The sequence below is a fragment of the Cibotium barometz genome, chromosome 43, assembly GCF_041138505.1.
Source record: "Cibotium barometz isolate CiBa-2024 chromosome 43, ASM4113850v1, whole genome shotgun sequence".
Classification (NCBI taxonomy): domain Eukaryota; kingdom Viridiplantae; phylum Streptophyta; class Polypodiopsida; order Cyatheales; family Cibotiaceae; genus Cibotium; species Cibotium barometz.
This window is the reverse complement of record NC_141088.1, coordinates 37,448,464-37,458,053: the sequence shown is the minus strand read 5'-3', so window position 1 is coordinate 37,458,053 and position 9,590 is coordinate 37,448,464. Positions and strand designations below refer to the sequence as shown.

Here is a 9,590-nt window from a genome sequence, read left to right as displayed (position 1 = left end):
TGTCATGTCACCTAGATTCTCATGTAATGTAAATTTACGATGGTTAATATTTTCAACATATGACCAAACTCAAATATAATATAACCCTTTTTATCTACAAGCATGGGCATGGGCACCCTTCCTAAGGTGTGACACGTGTGAAACCCCCTAGTGGCCAAGGATCGTGTGGCCTCGAATGGCATGCGAATGTGCGTGCGTGTGTGCATTGGCCTTAACAAATGAGTGTGAAATATAAAGGGTTGTTTTTTAGCTTTTTCGATCTTGGTAATTCCGGGGTATAATACTACTTATACCACCAAAGAGACAAAAATAACAAGGTTCCTTCTGAGGAAATTGGAATCAAACGCTCAAGATCAACTCGTGGTAATCAAACCCGGATACCAACACTTGATTTTTAAGCTTGCTAACGGTCTCACGGTAACCAAATCCGAATCTTAAGTTTTGATTGAGTATGACAAGGCATTAAAAAGCAACCAGATCACGAGGTTGAGACTAGAGAGCGGGGACGGTAACAGCATTGATTAGGGGCCATTAAGACATCTTCAATGCGGTGTGAAAGAGAGACCAAAAGGGTTGTGTGTTCAAATGTAGTTGGTACATGCTGTGGACTGTGGAATCTGGATGTAATCATGTATGCAAATCTTAGTGTTGCATCAATCCATGGGAGTTTTCGGGCTGTACTAAATAATCTACTGAGATACTAATCGACGATTGTTTGTTTAGGGTGGTATTAGTTCATAATAGCCATAATAATGATCGATTATAACGTAGGGTGGTAGATTTTCACTGGGCGAAATCGAACGAATTCCTCTTGGAGACTGCGTCGTGGATTAGTTTAATGCATGCAAGAAACGTTAGTGGATTAATCTATTGAGAGATTAGTAGTGCAGCCATGCGATTGAGGATAGGATTAGTGGATGTATCCGAATTAGGGTTGGATTAAATGCTATTAGACAAGTGATGGGTAGTTATGATATATTACCTCATAATAGCCATAATAATGTTTGGTGGATTAATTTATTGAGAGATTAGTAGTGTAGCAAGTCTAGCCATGCGATTGAGAATAGGATTAGTGGATGTGTTCGAATTAGGGTTGGATTAAATGCTATTAGACAAGTGATGGGTAGTTATAACGTATCGTGGCACCGTGCGGCCAATCAGGATTAGTGTATGTGTCCGAATTAGGGTTGAAGTCATGATGTTAATTATAAGGTATTGTGGCACAGTGGACTGGGTAGGTTTTGCTTGAACGTGGAACGGGGGCGACATCGCTATATTGAAGCAGGCGCGTGATCCCGTACGTGTGTGAATGCGGGTCTGCAGTAGATTTGATTGATGTCTCCGGAGAGAGAGCGCCCTAGCAATGAGCGCAGTGCTTTCTGCCGGCATTATGTTACACGCAGTTGGCTTTCACGTGTGCGATAGTCACATTATACATTGTGTTAATCTTTGGAAAAAGACCGTAGATAGTTGAAACCGACCCTCATTTATCGATTATAATCATCAACCTTTAATTAAATAGCCCCATCACAAGGACATGCACGGCCAACATCTTGCCTAGATCACCATAAATACCCCTTTATCTACTCTTAAAAAAATTACCCTTCAATTAAAAAAAATCACTACCCCCCCCCCCCAAAAAAAATACTCATTCTTTTACCTTATTACTTCCTCTACCTAAAAATACCCAGGATTTTAACTGACCGTAAGTACTCAATAATATAATGGCATCAACCAATCACAACAATAATGGCATCAACCAATCAAAATAAGGACAACTCGTTGTTTTAAAAAATGTGTTCTATATTCAAGTTTTATTACTAAAATTATAATAAATATTTTCTTTTTTAAACGCAGTGAAAAATATTAACCAGTAAAAAAATACACTAAATAGTGGATTTTTTCCCAGCACTGCAGGTTTTTATACTATGTAGCGACTTTTGTATCACAAAGCAAACTAAAAAAATAAAAAAATAAAAAAACCAAGTTTGAGGTTTTTCCATTTATTACTCTTTAAAATTTACCCTTCAAATTATAAAAATACTCACTACCCCAAAAAAAAATACCCATTATTTTCAGTCGCTACTTCCTCTACCCAAAAATACCCAGGATTTTAACTCACCATGGAGCTAGTAAGACTAAGTACTCAATAATGGCATCAACCAATCAAAATAAGGACAACGCGTGTTTTAAAAAATGTGTGTTCTATATGCCAGTTTTATTACTAAAACATCTAATAAATGATTTCTTAAAGGCAGTTAACCCGTAAAAATAGCATAAAGCAAACTATAAAAAACAAAAACTAAAAAAAGCGCCAACTTTGAGGTTTTTCCATTTATTTGCCGAATGAAAAAATACTACCATTACACTATTTAGAAATATACGATCACTATACAACCGATAATCACTTTCCTAAGAATTGACTTAATACAACCAATATGCAGAAAACTTATCTTGAAATATCATACATGATTGTTGTTGAATAATATATTTTATCTTACAAAGAAAAAAGGTGTTCAGATATTTGCAAGAGCAAATCCTTATTGTTGAGACTCAAGAGGAATGTTCGGCGAATCATATAAGCCAATGCGGAAGATTATTGAATTTATTTACTTTTTTTTGTATATCTTTCTCTTCTTTCAGAAAAGAATTTAAACATGACTAAATTTGAGCTCGCATTACTGGTCTAATATTGTGTAAAGAGCATCAAATCAGGTGAGAAATTTGGGCGCAAGTCTCCATACAAATGTGGAGGGTTTTTTTTCTTAACGATTCCCTTTTTTTTTTGCCATTAACGTTCTGGAGGTATTTTTGCTAAGCTCCTAGAGTCCTAGTCGATCGAGAGACAAATTTGCGTTGGAAATTGCGACTGTCTTAAGTAGGTACTGTCTGAAGGGGTTCAGAGGGCCTTTAATGTGAGAGAGAGAGAGAGAGAGAGAGAGAAGCGCAGAGTCAAGACGCCGCAGAGAGAGAGATAGCACAGTTTCCATAGCTTTTAAAACTTGATGGGCATGCAGGGACGTTTTCTTTTTCTGTTTGAATTGAACCCTTCGGAACGTAGTTATTACCGATTGAATCACCTGCCGACCGGAGGTACTGCCAAATGTATTCTTTGATGAGGGCCTCGGTACACCATTAATACCTAGGTGCGAAATTTGACCCAAAAAAAAAAGAGAAGCAAAAACGACCAATTAAAATTGTTATCAGCACTCAATCAATTTACATATTTCGTATTGGATAACTTAAAATCACGTATTTATTTTAAAATTAGCATTTATTTGAGATTATCATTTGCATGCGCCTGAAAATAATGCTTGCTAAGATGCTGTGCGCTGTGTAACACATCTTTTTTCGGAAAAAAATACGCCTGAAGTTCGATTAAAAAAAGCTTGACTATTGGTTTTCATTCCATTTTTGGTTTAGGAAAAAGAAAAAAATATATAGGTCGAGCTGATGTAATGTACAACATGAATCGATTTAAAGCAAATTTGTCGGCACTGATTGGCTCAATTGCTTTAAAAAAAACTTGAAATGGATTTTCGGCTGTGTGAAAAAGCATTTGCAAAAAAAAAAGCATGTACGTACAACGTAAATGGTCGTGTGAAACTAGAATCAAATAAAATTAGCCATTAATTTCGAGCTTTACAAATTAAATCAAGCTTAAGTTTTCATTTAACTGAAAGAAAAGTTCTTAAAATATTCTCCACTTTCATAAATAAAAATTGGGGAAAAAAAGGCAAGATTATAAGCTAGAAACTTAGAACTAACTTGTAATGAAGTGTGATTGACAAACAAGATCAAGGTTACTGATTGGGAAGATCTTGGGGGCTTAAAAACGGACAGGAGGCGTCTTAACTCCTTTGGTCTTTAGCTCTTTAGTGATGAATTAGGGAGGGGTTTTGCAGGGGTGGGGGAGACACAACAAAAGGCTGACACACACAAATAAAGGATAATAATCTTGGAAGGAAGCGGTGGCCCTGATTGAATATAAACATAAATAGCATAAAATGAGTCAAAATAATTTTATTTTTTTAAAAGGCAGGAAATATTCAAAGGTTGAGGGCCTTCAGTTTTGTGGGGGCTAGCCTATATATCACATTAAAGAATGCACCCAAGGTCTCTTCAACTGTTTCAAACATCTCCTATTTAAGAGGTAGCCTTGTAGGAGCTCCAACAAGGTGTCTATGTGAGAGCAATATATTGGCAAACATGGACCCCATTTTTGTTCATAGTCTTCACATAGCACCACTGCTTGACATTGCAAATGAGAGCTTTAGTAAAGAAATAGTCTACACCAACAAGCTTGAGCATAAGCACCTATGGAATATAATGCTCATTGAGCCTTAAGTCTACGATATTATCAACAAGCCATTATATTATAGGTATATGATACTCATATACATGTTTTCATGAGCTTTGTGGAGCAATAGTCTACACCGAGCTTACTTATAGAGATGTTTGTATGACCTTTGTTACTCTACATCAAGCTTTGTCCACGGAGGAATAGTCTATACCACTTAGAAGCAAGTATGAGAAAAGAGGTTTCATGAGCTTTGTTGAGCCATTTTCTTCACCTCGACCGATTAGTCCACTATATATGTATACCTAGCAACACATGTTAGTTACATTATACTCCTAGACGTGTTTTCTTGAGGAACACTCTACAACAAAGAGCGGATACTCGTAGAGGTGGTAATTCCTTGAGCTTTGTTGTTGAAACACGCTCTACAACTTTTAGGAACGATATAAGAAAACTCATTTCATATACTGGTTAATTCTAGTATTAATTTTATTTGAGGAGGTTTATGTAATTTAGTAACAATTATGGCTAGGTATTACCACTTGTATTAGAGATGCTTCCATTCACTACAATTATGAGTATGTCTTACTGATTATAGAGGTTCTTCTATGAGTTTGTTTTTGATATTTAGCAACAATTATGAGTAGAGATTACGCATACACGGTCCTTTGAAATATCAAATGACTGTGGTACTTTGAGAGCACGCATTATCATTAGAGAAGCCGAGGTTTGTTTGGCTGTGCTATTGGAGCGGCTCACTCGGATTTGGAGTGCAAAACAACTGCCCTTTTGATCCAATTGAGCCGTGCCAATATCACAGCTTCACAGTCCTAGCTTCTCCCTTTCCAAAAAATATAATTTTAAGTTCTAACTCCATTTTTTCATATTTTTTTGAAACAGGCTCTCATGCAATCTCTTGTCTTTACTTACACTTTTCGAGCTTTAATAATATTCAATAGTAGGGTGGGCTTCGTTAGTTTCCTTCATGCAACCATCTCTTTTGTATACTTAATTTGTCATGTGCTACTACACTTTTGTTTGTCAATTGTAATTGAGTTTTCGCTTTAAAAAAAATAGGGTTGATTTTTTTTTAAATCAGGGGAGAACATACCGGTACATGATTCTGGTAAGCAGTTTTTGGTATTGCACGTTTGGAGTATCATAAGCTTCTAATTTATGTTATGATTGTGTATATGTGCAGATCCATGCAACAAAAGCAAGCTAGCAATATTAAGAATTGCAGGACTTATAATTTTAGATTGTGGCTTGCGATATTGTAACGATTCAATCAGATCATTTGTACAAGAGGAGAAGTTCTTATGATCCAATTGAGTCGCGCCAATATCGCAGCCTAATTGGGTTTTGGGTGGGGGGGGGAGAGAGGGAGAGAGAAATTGAATAATAATCTATGTATATGCTCTGTCGCCACGCCATCTCCAGCAAGCCGCTGCAAAATTAGGGTTAGTTCCATAACAACGTCGGTAAGTGTCGTCATTACTCTTTTAAAAAGTTTAATTCATGTTTGTAGCATCAGTATTCGTAGATTCTTGCTGTTTATTCAAACTACAATCTTACTTATGGCTGGCTCTTTCCTTCGACGGTCGTTGCTCGTGAGTTCGGCTACCATAACTGCTGTTCAGAACCATCAGTATCTTGCTTGGCTCTTACTCCTAGGCGGGTTTTATTTCGACTGTTCTAATCAAGAGAGAGAACAGCTTGCATATCTAGTGAGTATGTATTGACGCCTATTGACGCTTTTGCAAGCGACCAATCATGATCTGGAATGGATAGCTTGGAATTGGGTTAACGGTTTACTTCTGTGCAAGTTGTGTGTATTTTGTGTGAGTGTGCGCGTGTGTGAGCCTCGTCAGTGAGAGAGAGAGCCGATAGCTTGTGTGTGTTTTGTGTGAGTGTGTGCGCGTGTGTGAGAGAGAGCTCTTGGGCTATAACACACTATAATGCTGGGCTACATCTACACACACGAAGCAATGTGCTGCCACGAGTAACTCCTTTGTTTTTGCAAGGCCTCCCTCTCTCTCTCTCTCTCTCTCTCTCTCTCACGCACATCGCGCGCGCGCACATCATATAATTACGGCGTTTAAGCACACCCGATGTAAGCTCTGCACAGGCTACGACTGATTCGTTTCTTGCAGGGTCTCTTGAGTAACTGTAAGCGCTTGCACACGCTACGAGTGATTCGTTTCTCGCAGGGTCAGCTCTTTCTCAAACAGTACATACACACGCACAGAAAAAAACACTACGGCGTAAGCATATTACGCGCTTGCACTCGCTACGAGTAATTCGTTTTTTGCAGTGTCTTTTTGTCTCACACACAGTACGCAGGCACACACAGATCGCGGCGATTACCACACGCTACGAGACTCGAGTGATTCGTTTCTTGCAGGATCTCTCTCTCGCACCCTCACACATATACACACACATGTTAACAAGCTACGCACTGCAAACTAACCTTCAACGTAAGCGCGTGCGTGTATACACCTATAAAACTGAGCCATAGAACCTTAATTAGCATTCCAATGTGTGAGAAAGCAGGGAAACAGGGACAGAGTACACTGCAGTTTACTGCGACGAGTAATCCGTTTCTTGCAGGGTCTCTCTCTCCCTCTCTTTCTCTCGCACACACACAAAACGAGAACTATGCCAATCACACGCGTGTAAGCGCTTGCACACGCTATGGCACCAAGCACATAAACGTAAGCGCGCGTGTCTGTTCGTATAAAAAAGAGCCATAGACCCTTAGGTTGTCGAATGTTTAGCCTTCAAGCAAGTAAATTAAACCTTACTGCTCTAGGAAGACTCACATAAGAATTATTCTTTCTCTAAGATTGATCATGGCTTGGTTTTCATATTCCCGCATCTAAGTTGTAACCAATCGTTTAACGAGGCTAGGAGCTTTACTCTTTGCAGAAAATCCAACGTAAAGGGTGATCACCGGTTTATGAACTCTTTAGTCCATTTTTGGTTGTTTTTTAGCTCATAACTTCGGTGATATTGGCAATCTCTATAACATCCACCATTAGTGTTGTTTAAGGTACCAGATTATGCTTCAAGCCTAGTAAAATCTGATTGTAATAAAATAATCTAATGATAAGAATAACAACCCCTGTCTACATTTTTTGTTAATGCAGGTTGTTTCAAGGCAATCACAATGAGTGTAGCACATTGACTTTCTATACATTTAAATAATTGCAAGGTCCATGTTATCAAATAAACAGTTTACTATGATGTTTTGTGTCCCTCACATAGATGGCAATGGCACCAGTAGAAAGTCCATTGAGCTAGTTGCAAGGCTATTTTGATACCCATGTTATCAATTAAAGTGTTTACTATGAAGAAGTTTTGTAGATGGCACCAGTAGAAAGTCCATTGAACTACTATTTTGATACTGATGTTATCAATTGACGTGTTTACTGTATGAAGAAGTTTTGTGTCTCTTAAAGTAGTCACCGAGTTAGCATCATTACTAAAGGAGATGTCCTTATTTCCAACGTTTATGCCAGCATGGCAATGAAGAAAATGGGCAATTGATAGGGGCCTATCCATTGATAAAAATTGATAGTATAAGCATCATTAAAGTCATGCTAGCATAGTACTACTACTATGCAACAAAAAATACCATAGAAAATACCAATGTTTACACTAACCCTATCTATTTTTTCCCCTTCTTAAAGGACTGATTGTTTCAGGGTTTTTCACATAATGAGAACACAACTTAAATTGTATTGCCAAAATCTAGCCCAAGGAAAAATCATATACTGGTATGCTAGCTAATATTAAGAAGTCTTTACTACAAAAAGTCCTACCTACATACATGCTTTTAGGCCCCCAATATAACAATAATCACCGTTATTATAAACCTTGTATGAATAATCATCCTGTAAATTAACCTAACACATACTATTATTTTATTACAAATTAGTAGGATGAACTAAGCACTTATCCATTAGGTCTAAGGCATCAAGGCTTATTATTTATAAGTCCTTATGCATTGACCCTAATACATTAGGTGTAATGTTCTAAGCCTTTCATAATTCCCTTATGCATAATGTTCTAAGCCTTTTGCATAAGCCCTCATGCATTAGGTCTAATGTACAAGGACTTGTCCATAAAGGTTTATGTGTATTCTCTTAAGCACATTAGGGTCTAATTCTTTTGCATAAACCATATGCATTAGGTCTAATATATAAGACTAATGTATACACCCTAATGCATTAGGTTAGTTCATAAGGCTTATGCATAAGCCCTCATTAATTAGGTCTAATGCATAGGCTCTTATGCATTATGCCTAACACTAAAGGGATTATGCATTTTAATTAATGCATGATGACGTTGGCTTTTACAACCTTATGCATTCGACCTAAAGCATAAGGCTTAGGCAAAAGACCTAATGCACTAAAGCTAATGTATAAGGCTTATGCATAAGCCCTTATGCATTATGAATCATAATTATACATGCACATGCATTAAGCCAATGCAAACTCCATAAGGCATTATGTAGTATGTGTAGTGGTTCATGCATGCAAGCATAGGCCTTATACATGATGCCTTTCCAAATCTCCCCTTTCTCTTATCTTTATGTGGTGCATGGCTATAGCCATGGACGGACTACAAAAAAAAAAAGAACAAAATGGGGGAGAGATGTGGGGAGTCACCACATCTCTCTCCCATTATGTTCTTTTTTTTAATCACATTACTTAAACTCGAATTAATCACATTTTTTAAAACACTTAATCACTTAAAATATACATACAAAAAAAATAAATTACAATATAATGTCGTGGATTATATTACAAATTACATAAGTTGATCATGTCCAAAAATGACAAAAGATGAAGATGACTAAGAAAACTAATTAAATCAATGTATCATCTTCATCTTTATCTTCGTCAAGATTATCCTCTCCTGCATCTGTGACCAGACGTATACCACCACCTTCATCACTGCCACTTTCAGCATCATCTTCATGTGTCAAATAGTGAAACAATGTAAAAATGTTAGCTCGGGAGGTTCACTATATGTAAACCCTTTGTATCACGTGCATTTAAGGCCTACTTTAAAAGCCCCTTATCTCTGAATTTTTCATGAATAAAACCCACCCTTTTTCTATTCAATCTATGAGTACCCCCTTTAAATGGTACTCTTATGTGTAAAAAAATGTGTGAAAAATGTGTTAAAAAAGGATTTTAAAAATCCCTTCTGTTGAACTCACGTGCTACACTTACATATTTATGAGTGACCCCCCTCCCCCACAAGAATGTTGGCCACAAGC

At 37.3% G+C, this 9,590-nt stretch overlaps 1 long non-coding RNA gene across 1 annotated transcript; it reads left to right on the top strand.

Annotated features, from left to right (window-relative positions):
• Positions 1-4,140: 4,140 nt before the first annotated feature.
• LOC147613885 (uncharacterized) lies at positions 4,141-6,114 on the top strand. The gene is made up of 2 exons (XR_015263278.1): positions 4,141-5,781; positions 5,941-6,114. It is a non-coding gene; the product is annotated as an uncharacterized LOC147613885 (long non-coding RNA).
• The last annotated feature ends 3,476 nt before the right edge of the window (positions 6,115-9,590 follow it).